The following is a 16,179-nucleotide window of genomic DNA, read 5'->3' as shown; positions in this document are numbered from 1 at the left end:
TTCTCTTGTACTAGTAGCGCCAAATACTGCCACATGCTCTCCGTGAGTTGCTTCACCTAGATAATATTCGCTATAAGAATAGAGGGCATTTCCTAGCAGTCTTGTTCATAAAAATTGATTAAAATATTTTCCTAGAAAACATATAAGCCAAAGGTTACTTTTATTAATGGTAAATGTTCTTCAATATTTTTTAGTTATGATTCATGCTGTATACACTTTTATTGGTTTATAATTCTTTATGTGTCTTTCAGGGATCCAGAAATTATTGCTTTTAACATTTAATAATGCTGAATGTTCTTCTAGTAGCTTAAATTGATGTTTATCTATAAGTTTTTGTATTATTTAGAATTAGTTTTTATGTAGTGTTACTTCCAAATTATTATTTAGCTTGTTGTAGAGGGTTGAATTATTATCTCTACAAGTTGGTTCAAACAGATCATGTTCCAATAACGTAGGAATGTTCTTCATAATAAAGGTTAAAAAACATCTTTCCAGAAATATGCTTACTTTTAAAGTAACCAGAAACTGTGTTGTTGTGAAAAATAACTTCATCAGACATATGTTGTTTTAGAACAGTTATCTGTCACTGTGAAACGTTTATCGCGCGTTTTTAGAGCCATTTTATTAAAGAAATCCTCTAAGATAATTAAAAATATATATTATAATGAATGTTTAACTATTAAGTGCGACCAACTAATTAATATTTATTGTGTTTCATCATGAGTTTCTTAGAAATACTATAATATTGTTGATTTATTGAAACAAAGAGGATATACAAAATTAGGCATACAAATGATGTCCTATTTCCAAAGCATATATTGTGAAAACTGAATCAATTTCAATAAAATAGATTGTATATTAAAGATTTGCTCTTATGCATTTATATAGCCATGTTGATTAGTTAAATAGTGATATAATTAATGGGAATATAGTATTTTCCATCAAGATATGTATTTTAGAACTTTCAAATGACATAATCCCTTGGTTTTCATAAGATAAGATTGATCACTATAGATTGGCTTGGGTTAATTTTAATAACGAACCATAATAAAGCATATTTCAGCTAAATTAAAAACATATCACCACCAAAAGTAGCTCTATAATAATTGTAGTTATTATGAAGAATATTTTTAATAACAAAATTTTTCAATTTTTAATTCGTCTGTTTCTGTACATATTTGCAACTACATATTGTAAAATTTAACATAATTTTTGTTTTCTATCTATTTGGAAAAATGTATTATATATTAATTTTTATACTTTTTATATATATTTGCGATTTTTATTTGTGTTTTGGGAATGTCTCGATATTGCTAATACTATTGTAGAACATGATTTATACTTGATCGAATATTAATTATATAGTGACGACATGGAATATTAATTATATAGTGTTAAAATGGCAACTGCTAAATAACCTAGCCTATCTGGTTCGGATGGTTTTGACTTCGGAAAATAGCAGTTTTCTATTATTTTTTTAATGGGACTTTCAAAATACCATTGTCCGCATTTATTACTTTTGCTGTTAGATTTGAGTGCTTCTCTCAAAAAATCTGCTCCCGAAGCCCATCAAACACTTTTAGAAATTTGTGATAATGCTGTTTCGTAATTCTAATTTATCGGTTTTGGTTTTAATAATTTAAAAGTGGTAATTTTGATGGAAGAGTTCCCGCAGAACTTTCAGACGGCTTAACAGCTGAAGAATCAATTGTTTCCAAATGAGGTTCGTCCATCGATCGATGGACGAACCTAAATGTAGGCACGAGATGGGAAAGATTTAAAAAATGTAAAATGCTTCATTGCTTGTCAGAAAAAAAAAATCTATGACATATTGTGACTGGCGATGAAAATTGGATCTTCTACGATAATCTCGATTGTTGAAAATCATGGGTTAGTTCGGAATAGTGAACCACATCGACAACCAAGTGGAATATTCAAAGCATCAAAATTATACTCTGGAAATGTTTCCTTTTCATTATTACACAGTCTTGTAACCAGAAGCGTAATATCGCAAATATAATGATAACTAATTTAATATCTTTGTTTATAAGGATTATAATGGGATTTATAGAATACTGAAAATAGCTGAATATATACGCAGAAGAATTCAAAGGTACGTAATAACTGAATTATTCATCTGACGTACATCTACTTTCATTGAAACTGTCGATACTAAGTCATTTGTAGATAGGCCTTGATTTCTTGACTGGCGAATTCATTTCATATGTTTTGCCAACTAACACTCTTTATATAAATGAATCTTAGTCTAAAGCTCACATAAAACTGATGGGTCTATAACCACACAGAAATTTACAAAAAATCGTCCAGATATTACTTTGATTAGTTGTTGGCTGTACCAACAACCTGTACCTGTTGCTGTTTATTACCCAGACGTATTTTGAAGAATAAATAATAGTATATTTGTTATAATATGATAATTAATTCATGTTATACTAGTTTTAAAGCACAGTTTAAAGCAATACAAACATTTGAAGATGCTGCACAACATCCAAATGTCTATCACTTTAAAATCAATGGAAATCAATCTCAGATACATCTTAAGCCACAATATCTTTACCTAATACATTCCTAATTTTACTCGTGAGTTTCATGGCTTTTAAATTATTTATTTCTTTGAAAAATTTTAAAAATCCTTAAATTCTTCCTACCAATACAAGTATATATAGTTTTAAACCTAAAAAGCACGAAACACCATTTTTCTTTAAACGAAATAAACGTACAAATAACAACAAAACATTCTGAATCATCATCATTATAAAGAAGCATTTAAGACAAAAGATATTGTGATAAAACATCATTAAAAAATATAGGTTACTCTCTCACGGTAACTATTTAATAAAAAATAATCTCAAGCACTTTTAACGATGTTTGTACTTAATTAATAATGAGCCACTAGTAAAAGGGAATCACAAACGCGTAGATTACGAATAATTTCTTAAGAGGAATAGTGAAACAATTAGATCTAACATCTGATAAGCGATAATATCAATAACAAGTGTTGTCGAATTTATATTTTATGTAATACCGACCATTATGCGTGGTCTTTAGCATCGATATCGTCGTTGTTACGTCCGAGGCGATTTCTTTTGAACAGATTCACTTTTATCAAGCGAAGTGGACCAGACGAGAGATTTTAGGAAACAAATTGCTCGTCGTATCGATTCGGGCGGCGATGGCAGCACGTCATCGATTTTACTTTCAATGGTCGTAGAAATCGCTGTTGAATATTAGTTATGTATAACGCTTTTGTTTATCTCTCTGTTGAATTAAAAACTACACTAATAATCGAAGAGTTCTCTGTGGTATATTAATATAGTGCACATGCGCATTTTATTTAATTTTACCGAAAGTTATTTTAAAGTTCTATTTGAATGTGTCTGTATTTTTGTTGAGATTTATAATGTTTTCTCGAACATGAATTTAACTGAATAATCTATTCTATGTTATTAATTTCAAAATCACTACATAGTATAAAACAAAGTCGCCTTTTCTGTCCCTATATTCCTATGTGCGCTTAAATCTTTAAAACTACGCAACGGATTTTGATGCGGTTTTTTTCAATAGATAGAGTGATTCAAGAGGAAGGTTTATATGTATAATACATGCATAATATACGAAGGCAACATTGCTAATTTTAGAGGTTTCTAACGTGATGTCGTAAATTAACCTATTTTTTTAGGCTTATTTAGGAATTAGCAAAAACGCTGCCTAACCCTACGAGTTAGGTCAAATTAATGTACTACAGTATTGTACACCATAAAAAGGTCTACAAAAAAGTCCGCGATGGTATATGTTTATCTTTTAGAGATAACCCACATTAACCATTTTTATTGTTTACTTTCCACTCGGATGACTCTCGATTGGACTTCGGAGTGAAATGATGGAGCCATGTTTCATTCATTATCACATATCGACTCAGAAACTCGGGTTTATTACTCTTGATCATTTGGGCGTCCTCTGCATTCACCGTCTTCGGTGCCCATTTCACCACGTCTAAACTTAGCATACCGATCCTTGATGGTTGATTTTCCTGGGGCAGTGTCCGGTAACTCAGCATCAAGCTAAGTTTTTACTTCAAGTGCATTTTTTCGCTTCAAAATGCGATATTCTATCAACACGCGAAATTATTTATTATCCCTTTTTTTTCACAATAACAAAAGTTGCTTCACTCAAAATGATATAATTCACAAACTAGTGATTCGGAACTTTTGAATTTACCTGTTATACTCGTATACTCTTTTGGTGTTAGTTTATTTTAGTCCCTTTTTGCTCTGTTAGTTTTATATTATTATATTGGTATCTTTGCTTTATGTACACATTTCGATACACATGTGTGTTGAGGTGAAAAAAAAACATAAGAGCCTGATTGATTGGCAAGATCTCTGTCACAATATCCGCTGTGTTGTCGAAATAAGGCACATATTAGTAAAAACAACTCTTAATTATGTTAAAATGCACTATTTAAGACATATGACGTCATTTAATTATTTTTATGCAATTACCGATATTAATAAATGTAACGAGGCTTTTTTCACCTGTTTTATAACTTGCGTTTCTCGTTGGACTTGCCCTTTTAATGTAATAACACTTGGCATTTTGGTTCTGTACGAGTTACATTATTATGTGATATATATTTCTTCATGCTCGAAGAAATTTCGCGCTTTCGAGCGTGGCTATTCTGTGGCTGCTACCTACCATCACGTTCTGCAGACGTTGGATTGCATCAATGCCAAGGTCCCGGACGGATTCGGGCGAGTTTTCGGTTCAGATTAATGGTACCTTGATGTGAAAAAAATCCCTTTCCTTTTTTGAGGTTCTTTGTCTTCGCGATGTTATTGTTCAAGAACAAATTCATGGGTTTTGATGAATCCAATAATGAATGTGAACTAAAATATATTTGTATTTTATGAATACATTGGTTATATTTGGACATTTTAAGAATAGTGAATTACTTTTGGGGGTACAACTAAACAGTGTATTTATTGTCAATTAATAGAATAAATGAAGCTTGACGAATTTAGTAGGTGAAACAGGATATCTTATATAAACATACGTTGCTATGTATGGAGTTTGACGATTCTGCAATATAAGCTCTGGTATTAATATGTTGCAAAATCACTTTGCTTATATAATTATGCTTTTTTTAAAAATTCTATGTTCAAATGTCTCAGTTTAAAGATATTCTCTGAAGTCAGTTGGACCAATTGTACTAAAACTAACATTATTAAAATTGTGAGAGTTACGGTAGTATAATATAGAGTGATCATTAGATGTTTTCGACAGAACTCAAAGATATCTAGCAGTTTTCATTTCATTTTCTTAAACCATTTACTCCACGTTATTTTTTCTGATATAAATTTCAGAGTTTTCTTAGGGTAGTTGTTGCCACTAGTGACTACCTGTGGTCGAAATTTAATAAGTTAATCATGTTAAACGTCTAATAGGGCAAAGGTAGTATTTTAAAAATGTCACTATATGATATGTTGAAAAGACATATTTTCACAGCATTTTTAATATAAGATCAGAACTGTATGCTAAAATATATGAAAATTAAGACCGTTGAGCTCAATCGTTGGGCCTTCGATTGAGGGCGGATCAAGGATTTCTTCGGAGAGGAGCTCTTGCTAATGGTTAAACAATCCATTTGCATTCCATGTCATAATTTTGAGGATGTTATTCATTTAAATAGATTTTGCAGTATCATTTTTCAAGGGGTTTTCTTTTCTTATTGTCTCCTTCAAGTTTATTAATTTTTTGGTTCATGCTCACTAAATAATTGTCCATTTGGGCAATTTTGTTAATATTTCTGGGGTTTTATTTCACTATTTGTCGGGTTGCAGCTGTAAAGTATCTGGTAAATTAAGAGCATTTTAAATTCAATTACGTTTAATATGGATATTCGTGCAACACCCCACCGTTGAAAGCAAACTTGTTGCAAATGATATGGAAAAGGTTTATGGAATTTTTAAGCGTTTGTTGGCTAATATTGGACGGATTGGTCAATTATATATAAAAAGCAACTGGAACGCTAATGTCAGCGAATAAAATAAACCTGTAACAAGAAACATCGAAATTATAAATTCGGACATAGTAAAATATCTTTAACTGAATTAATTTCTTACTTTAATAGACCGGCGAGTGTTACGGATGAGATATGGGACCCGCCCAATACGAGCATCTGATTCTTCGGCTCGAAACGAAACTAGATTACGTCGATTAACATTAAATGTAAAGCGGGCTGAAACCTTGGGCTACTCGGTCCGATACATTCCTCGTAAGTGATTTTTCGAAAAGAAGACGGGCGTTGCATCACATAAATGGCAGCCGGCCTCCTCGCCAAAACAAATGACCCGAAAGTGAGAAAGAAACCAGTTAGGCCGGCTAAAATCGAAAACTGTGTTTCAGAATTATGCGAAATCAACCACATCAGAAATTAACCTTTTTTAACTGGCTGGTGCAACGCCATTTCCTGATGAAATATAGAACATTTTCCTTGAAATATCTGGTTGGCAATAAATCTTCAGGCCAATCCGGTTCGAACTACGATTTCTCATGTTTATTAAGGTATTATCGGCATGAAAATATTAAGAGTTATTTTAAATAGCAAGTGATCTATACCATCCTTATATCAATATATAATATTGATCTTTAATCTGATTAATACTGATCATATTAAGGGTTTGAATCTATTTTGATCAGCGAATTTTGATTGAAAATGCAAAGTATCAATATAAACAAGTGTTATACTCGATGGTTTTTGATATAAAATGGTGGTCTATACATAAAGCAATAGATTATTTAATATTATAGAGTTATTCAGTGTGTAATGCTTAAAATTGTAATTTAGATTTTTATCAAATGCTTTTAGAAACTAATGGTGATGCTGCTCTGTCATATCCCAATTGTTGGTTATTGATTGCATCGATTTACATGTGGCGATTTTGATTTCAATGACAAATAACAGCCTGGATGACCAAAAAACTCCTTAGACAATAAAGTTCCGTGGACTTGTTGGTCGAAAATCCAGGTCTAACTCTTAAATAATTCTTACACAGCTTAGCAGTCAATGAATCAATTGTTTGTAGGCTTTTAAACCGTTAATGAAATTAGAAGATCTAAAATGATCTGATTAGCATTTGTTCAGATGGATGAATCATTGAATGGCTGGTAAAATAAAAATAAAAAAATACTGATCTTACGGTTTCTCTTGATATTCAGTGTTTCCTTTAATACTTCATTAGACTTTAACAGTCCAGCAAAATCGTCTTCTGACTCTACCAAGAAAATAAAATAATGCTCGATTTTGTATATTTTTGTTATATTTAATGTTCTTAAATAACATAATCCTCATCATTCTTTGTTCTACCATATAACAATATTTTAGAAATAAATGACTAACATATTTCTTTCAAAATATCGTTTTGATTTAAAATAACGGGATGTTTAACTATACTACAATTGTACATAATGTAACCCTAAGATATATTTTTTATCACAATACTCATTGATATCGATCAAAACTGTATAAAAACATTTCCGTGACATTTTCTTCTGTCGTATTTAACAGATATATTTCATCCTAATTATTATTAATTAGTAATGATAAGTAAAAATATGTAATAATTTTTTATTTATATATATATATATATATATATATATATATTATATATATTGTTATTATATATATTGTTAAAGACATTATGATTTGCTGTGGTTATTAAGTAACCATATTGCTTTTTATTCATGCAAAAAACTGATATAAGATAATTTCTTGCAAAATCTGAAAGGATACCTGTTAATAATATGATATATGATAATATTCACTATCCACAGAAGCTTAATATTCAATAATATTTTCAATAAACTATACAGATTTTGTTCTGTATAAGGATCATAAGCCAAACTATGGTGAAGGGTTAACAAAGAAAAATAAATTACTATGTAGTCTTGTGTTTCATAATGAAACTATATACGAGGTTTTATGTATCATAAGAAGCAACTATTGGAAGATCAAAATTAGCGTGGCTTGTGGCGGTGAAGACGAGTAAACATATTCGAGTAAAATAAATATTGTGATAAACATAACGTCAACAGAGCATGTAAAATATGAGGCCTAAAAATTATTACTAGTACAAGATCATTTCCTGTGAAAATATAGAACATTTTCCTTGAAATACCTCATTAATAGTTCCCTGATATAATCCGCCGGCCAATACCTGCCATAGAAAAACAAACTAATCTCCGCTAATTGGGTCGTTTCGCTTGAACATGATTTACAAAAGGCACAGGGAAAAGAACCTCTCGCTTTAGAAGGCCGTCGAGACTACGTACGGCCGCTGGCTCATGGATTGCTTGTTGGCTTGACGGCCTGCCTGCCTGACACGAATTTCTTCAATCGGCATGTGAGTCGAACAGCTGCGCTATCGGGATTTTTACCGGACGAGTGGAAACTGGAATGAGTAACTGTGTCGTCGGCGAGCAGGAGGGAAAACGGAAGTGGAAACAGATACGTGGAGGAACGCTCGGTGCCGCCACGATGACGAAAGAATTCCGTAATTGTTAAATGCCTGTTAAGATGGCCGTTATTGTGGTGGTTTTACCATCACTTTTCATTGGTCAGCTTTATTTTCTATTGTTGAAATCATCATTTTGTTTTCGGTTATAACTTTAACATATTTTCAAGATCACAGAGAAACTTTTTTAAAAGGTTTATTATTATAGAAAGTGATTTTTCAGTTTTTTGGGTAACAAGTCAATTGAAAAGTCCCCGGCCTACCATAGTAAAACACTTTTGTTGGTACAAATAGTTTTTTTTTAAATAATTCCCTTCAAGGGTAATACACTGATTATACTGACCCTCTAAATTTTCGATACCACATTTTTGTAACACGATTAGTCCTTTGCTTCAAAATAGGCCTCAGTTTCGTCGATCACCTCTTCATTCGACGAAAATGTCTTCCCAGCAAGCAACCTTTTGAGATCTAAAAACATGAAATAGTCGCTGGGGGCCAGATCTGGAGAATACGGTGGATCAGGAAGCAAATCGAAGCCCAATTCATGGATTTTTGCCATCGTTTTCATTGACTTCTAACACGGTGCATTGCCTGAGTGGAGTAGCACTTTCTTTTTCTTAAAATGTGGCCGTTTTTCGGCGATTTCGTCCTTCAAACGCTCCAATAATGCTATGTGATAGTTGCTGTCGATGGTCCTTCCTTTCTCCAGGTAGTCAATGAAAATCCAGGCGCATCGCAAAATACAGACGCCATAACCGTGCCAGCCGACTGTTGGGATTTCCCACGCTTTGGAGCAAGTTCATCGTGTTCAGTCCACTCGGATGACTGTCGATTGAATTTCGGTGTGTCACATCATCCACTGTCTGAACCATGAACGCGTGAGAAGGAGGCATCTGCTTTCTAATAGATAGTAACCATCAGGTCGTTTTGTGCAGCCGTAGAACGAGCCGTATTTTCTCTTCTTCGATAAATCAGGTTTTAAGTAAAATTATTAATATTTTTGTTAATACCCTTTCATAAAATATAACTTGGCGATTTTTTAATTCATCAGGTAAAAATAAGAGGCTACATTTGAGTCCGAAAAGCTTTCAATGTTTTTCCTGTTTCCGTTTAAATCAAATACTGATTATTGATTATATTAAGGCCACAAAAGAACTGAAAGAGCTAACAAATAAGGAACAAAATCAAGAAATTCAAAATTTTTGAGAAAACTTAACGCCAAATGAGTTGCATTGCAACATATGTTGACGATATAGCGGTTTTATCATCACACGAGTATCCAATATCAGCCACAAGAAACCTCTAACTTCATCTTAACAAAGTCGAATTGTGGTTGAAACCGTGGCGTATCAAAGCAAATGAGACAAAATCTACCCAGATGGTATTCACCCTTTGTAGAAGAACATATCCCTGAGTAAAATTGAATAATTGAACCACTTGGGCTTAAACTAAACCAAATGTACTGGCTGATACGGCGTAAATATTAATTATCATTAGATAACAAGATTTTGCTGTATAAGTCAATACTTAGGCCCATTTGGACCTATGGTATTGAACTGTGGGACTACTAGCAAATCTAACATAAATATCCTCCAGAGGTTAGAGAATAAAGTGTTGCCAGTCATCGTCGATGCCCCATATTACGTGTCCAACAAACTGATTCAACGCGATATCCCCTTAGAACCTATAACGAGTGTTATTTGAACTGCTAGTGCGAAGTACTCTAAAAGACTGTTAGTACATCCCAATGCACTCGCCAAACAGTTAAATGTGCGCGATGTGAGTGAAGTGCGTAGGCTCAAACGCAAACTACCATACAAATTGATTAAGACACATAGAGTGACATTTAATAATCTCTAGAATAAGTTAGAATAGTCTTTAGAATAAGTATCTAGAATTAGATTTAGATTATAAGTTGTACAGCAGATCACTTACTGAACTGATATTCTGCACGTTAGGATGGTTATATTATATAACGGAAATCATACAATAACACTTATTGCCCACGGGCAGATTGTTGACGTTTTAAGAGATTAATAAAAAAAATTATTGTGCACTGGAACCCTTAGTTTGACTGAAAGTACTTAGAATGATGTCTGTGTCTTAAGAAGGAGGGGAAAAGGTTTCTTCGAAAGCAACTGACGCAAAACGGCCGTCTAGCGGCGAATTACGAGTTTATCGGAGACGCAAAAATGAACGTTATAACACGTCCAACCACTTGGGGCGGGAAAGGCGGTTACGGCGAGAAAAAATCGGCGCGTATCTAGCTTATAATTACCTTTCTAGTGTTGTATAACTTGAGGCCGATTATTAATAAATTGCAAATTTGTGCCGATCGTGTTCGGTGGTTTATAAACGAGAAATGGGAGCCCGTGCACATGTCGCGGCGCACTTCTTGTCATAACGTTTCCAGATTGCGGCGTGGACATGAATCGTCGATGGGTACACGACAAATCTTGTCTCCCATGAATTCGTGATGACCTCTTTGCATATTCCCGATCCAGCTTTCTGCATATCATCATCCTGAATAACAGCAGGTTATCTACAACAAGATTCGAAATGTTGTCGTTTGTATTATAATTATATCTAACAGAAGAATTGAAAAGTCCCCGGCCTACCATATAAAACACATATTTTTGTCAAATTTTTTTTTCATTCAACATAATTCCCTTCAAGGATGATACTCTGATTATAGCGACCCTCTAACAGTTCGATATCATTTTTTTAGTACGATTTGTTTTTTGTTTCAAAATAAGCCTCATTTTCGGCGATCACCTCTTCATTCGACGATAATTTCTTCCCAGCGAGCATTCTTTTGAGATCTGAGAACAAGAAATTGTCGCTGGGGGTCATTTCTGGATAATATAGTGGATGAGGAAGCAATTCGAAGCCCAATTCATGGATTTTCGCCACGTCCAGTGGATTTACTACAGGGGGAAATAAATAAAACCATTAAAATATTTATATTACAAGGAGAAATTAAAAAATATAATTTTGATGAAATATTTTATTTAATTAATAGTTAACATGCAAATGTTGCATAAAACAGTTCCAAAATACATCAAATGACAATATCTAATCTGATAACTCATAACGAATTTCCTAATTCATGCCCCAGCAGGATTCGAACCCGCGACTCTCGCAACAGTAGTTGGACCGTCCTGTCGCCTTTACCTCTGCAATAATATAGCCGGCAGTCTCTAGTTTAGTTTCTGTTTTTGTGGGAATTTTTACTCCATTACTATTTTGTGACGAAAATGCTGCACAAAATTATTGTATTTATGTTCAAGATTATAGGGAACGCTTCAAATATTAGGGGCTTGCTTGGGCTCTGATCCGTTTTTCAGTTTTGCAATGTTTAACCGAACGTCATCATGTAAGAAGATAACTTTTTGTCTGATACAACGTAGGGCAAAAGTCCAGCTACCATTTTACCAGCTCATAGAAAAGATAAGTAAGTTTAGTTTTCATAAAATGTTTATGTGGTCTTTAAATTTTTTTCATGACATTCTGTAACATCTAACGCTGAATTTCTTTAATTTTGTGACGAATATTGTCTTTAAGATGTTCGTTTAGGGCCTATTCACAAAAACTTTTGATTTTAAAAAACCTTATAAGATAAAGTCTGATGCTGTTAAATCCGGAAATTTGGTTGGCCGTGCTAAATCGCCACTTCGCGAAGTTAGTCTTCGTGGGAAAACGTTATTCAATAATTGAATTGTTGAACGAGCTATGTGTGCTGTGACGCCATTTTGCTGAAACCACATATTCTCTAGTCCTTGCTCTTGCATTTAAGACACAAGAAAATTTCGAATCATGTCTTTGTATAGTTCAGCACTAATAGTAACAGCAACACCTTGGCAATTTTCAAAAAAATAGGGACTAATGATGTTTCCAGAATGAATACCACATCATAGAGTTGTTTTTAGTGAATGCAATGATGCTTCATGAATTAATTGAGGATTCTGTGTTCCCCAAAACTGATTGTTCTGTTTATTGACGTGACCACTGAGAAGAAACTGGGCTTCATCGCTCCTTTTCTATTTAGACGAATAATCTTCAATTTCACCAGGCAGCCTTAGGATTACATAACTGTACTCAACTCGCTGATCAGGATCTCTCGGTAGCAATTTTTGGTCTAACTGAATTTTGTACGGGAACATTTTCAAATCAGTTTTCAAAATTCGCCGTAAACTGCATGTCGAAATATGTAACTGGGAACCACGTCTCCGATTTATGTTTCTGGAGACTCCAATAAGACTCACAGTCGAAATGGTAGCGGTACTTTTGGCCCACCTTTTACTTCCTGCTGCTGGACATTTTGAAACAATACCTCGTTTAGTTTGTCTAATTAACGCCGGTAAACATCTGCATTAAAAGATTCATTTGATTTTTGGTAGCTTGTAATGGGCTACATATGGCTGATATCCAGATATGATGTGATATGATATGCTGATATGTGCCATATTATTCTGATCTCGTATAATCCGCTTCAGTGTCAATGTGGATGACTCACCAGGCCTAACTTCGTACAAATATCACAAGAGATCCATATTTCATCGCCAATCACAATGTGTTACAAAACCCTTTTTTTTTGCCTGTACCAGCAAACAAACTGCAATCTTGAAGCGGTTTAAAATAGCATTTTTAGTGAGTTCGTGTGGTAACCATTTTCTCTTTTTACATACAAGCAAACATCGAAAAACAATTTATTTATGTCTAAAATGTCTGATGGCCCTTTAAGAGTTTGACCATGGTTTGAGCCCAAAAGTGGTTAAAACCAAAACTGACAATGTTTTAAGGGGCTTCGGCAGTAGATTTAAAATTTGAGCGTCGTTGAATATCTTAATAACGAATAAACAAAACCATCGAATTTAACAGTAACATTAGATTGTTTAACAATTGTTTAAATTGATACCTCGCATTTTCACCACCGATATCTCTGATCAAAATACAAGACTTGGCTTACAATTATTAAAAAAACGTTGCTTGTTTATTTAGCCTGTTACTTGATTAGATAGTTTATAACGTTCAGCGGTAGCCTAAATAAATTAAAAAATATATAACGGACTTAATTTAAAAATAAATAAATCAACAAAAAACTTAATTTTCAAGTAGTATCATTACTGGTCCCCGGTTACAAATTGCACAAAATTCAATCCACTTTTTTATTTTGTTAACAACAGCGAACAGTATTCGAATTCTTGGTTTCGTTATAAATTATTTTATGTACAATTCCAATTTATTTGCATCTTGTTGACACACTTTATATTTATTGGTCCGCGTAGCTTTACTATGATATACCACTGTAAATGCTGCATATAATCTCGATCATATTTATATTTTTGTTGCAGGCGTATTATTCTATTTTGTAAATACTATACGGCCCCTTGTAATTAAGACTTGCCTTTAACCAGTCATTAAAACGATACCTTTATTTGCGTACATATTAACTATCGCTCTTATATAAGTCATCTTGTAACTTTCGATTTATCTTGAGTTAGTGTATTGAGATTGAATTTCCAAGTAAAGTGAACTAATGACTTGAATTGACTTCTTGTGGTCTAATAACCATAAAAATCTACATTCATTGCTTGGAAAGTTATTTTTAGTAAGATAAAACTTACGGTGTGTCAATATTGTTGCTTTCAATCTAGTTACTAAGTTTTGTAAATCCTGAAACTGAGGCTTCTAAAATGGATAAGAAAGAGCTTTTAAAAAATCCTTATATGGTTAAGTTTAGGTTTTAAAATAAATAATTGTAAGAGAGCACAATATTTCAATACAATAATGTTTATGAGACCACATACATTTCATCGGAATATTGATTTATTGTCATCAATTGTAGGATAGTAATCGAAATTTTAAAATGACAGTCGCTCATTCTGGGGAAGCAAGACCTTGGATATGAGGGTTTTGGTGAAAGTCCAAAAACATCAACTTGGGATCCACTTCGGCATTCTACAGCGCATATTTTTAAAAATCAGCCAATAAAACCTTCGAGATTGAAATACTATGGAAGATAAAGGAATTTCTTTAAATTGACTATTGAACAATACAATTCCAACGTATTGCCGAATGAAGCCGATGTTCACGTTGTTCATGTTGTGTTCTGAAACATTCATCTATGCCTTCATTGATGATACATTTTCTAGAATACTTTTGCATTAGATATTGATTGTCAAACTGTAATATCTACACTAGCAATGCTTTCTATGGTACTTTAATCAATAGTAGATAGAATAATACAAATCAAATTTCATATAGTCTATTAATTATCTAAGATTAGCAGAATCAGATTAGGCCGGTAGTGTTGCCTGTTTCTGTTGAAATAAAATAGTTTTCAAGTAAATTAAAAGTTTCACTACCGCGTTTTCGATACCGTTTGGTCGACATTCAGGAATTTGACAAGGAATATACGGAAACATTTGAATATTTATAGAAATTTATATATGGATGTATTAGATACCAATACATCGATTTTTGATATCGATGTATCGGTATCACTTTTTATTTGTTAATAAAATTTTTGGTCCAATTTTTCAGGGATATATATTTCAGGGATATATATACACAGAACAATTGTCATGGTGTAGGTTTTGCTGATATAAGAGCAAGGAGTAATGACTAGAAGCAACTGGATTTGGTCTATTATTTCCACCTAAATATGTGTGGACGGGAATTATAACCGAATTAAACAATGCAATATTTTGGAAGGACCACAGTGAAAAGCCATGAAGAATGGTATTATATTATACTTGTTGAACTGTATAGTAAAGCCATATAAAATATACAAATGTAACAAACACTTACATTAACACATAGGTTGATAGAAAGCTCGTGGAGGGTAAATTTAATAATTTTCAGCTAACTCATACAGTTTGTCATTATCCAGTGTTTTTAACATTATTTTAAGTATCATTCGCTCTCAAGTTTCGAAAATTATGTAAAATAACAGCAAGGTTAATTTATACAAGATATTTCATCAAGATGGTGACTAATAATTGGTAGTATTTCGTGTAATTTTTTTCATGGTTAAATGAAATTAATTTAATATTATTTCTAATTTAATATATTATTTTTTTAATGTTACCTAACCTAATATAATATAATGATTGAATTACATTTGACGTATTATTGACAGATAACATTTTTATTCTTATTTTGCCTACGTAATACTATTTATTAAATTGTAAGTGAAATAATATTGATATTGTTGTGCCAACGGACTATATTATATATATTATATTTTGCAAGTTTTTTTTTCTGTTACTTTGCGACATTGATAAGAATTCAAAATCCATCAGCTTGTAAATTTAATTTAAATGTTACGTCTGATTTTCCGGAGGCCATATTGGTTTATTATTCCAGTTTCAGTTACAATATTATCTGTGTAGTATATTTTGTGGGAGTCTGCAACTGACTGACTATTTTTTTGCTATATGGACACAATATTTTCCTTTAACATTTTGCCCTGTGTTTTGGCTTTGTATTTTTATTCTTAATTTCGTAATTTTTCGGGATTTGAATCCAATTTTCCGAACACAGTATATGTAATCGGTAATTAAATATCTTATTGCTTCTTGATCGCAGTATCAGGATCCTATCGAACTAGATTATGCTATTAACTATGCTAATGAAAGTT

At 32.7% G+C, this 16,179-nt stretch overlaps 1 protein-coding gene across 1 annotated transcript in view; it reads left to right on the top strand.

Annotated features, from left to right (window-relative positions):
• Positions 1-16,179, top strand: part of Cad89D (Cadherin 89D) — a 102,132-nt gene that overhangs the window by 1,369 nt on the left and 84,584 nt on the right. The gene's annotated exons all lie outside the window — the stretch shown is intronic.

Source organism: Rhynchophorus ferrugineus, unplaced genomic scaffold, assembly GCF_030347505.1.
Source record: "Rhynchophorus ferrugineus isolate W39M unplaced genomic scaffold, kcgeb_rfMv2 rfM1, whole genome shotgun sequence".
Classification (NCBI taxonomy): Eukaryota; Metazoa; Arthropoda; class Insecta; order Coleoptera; family Curculionidae; genus Rhynchophorus; species Rhynchophorus ferrugineus.
The sequence above is the reverse complement of the archived record's forward strand: the minus strand, read 5'-3'. Positions and strand labels throughout refer to the sequence as shown.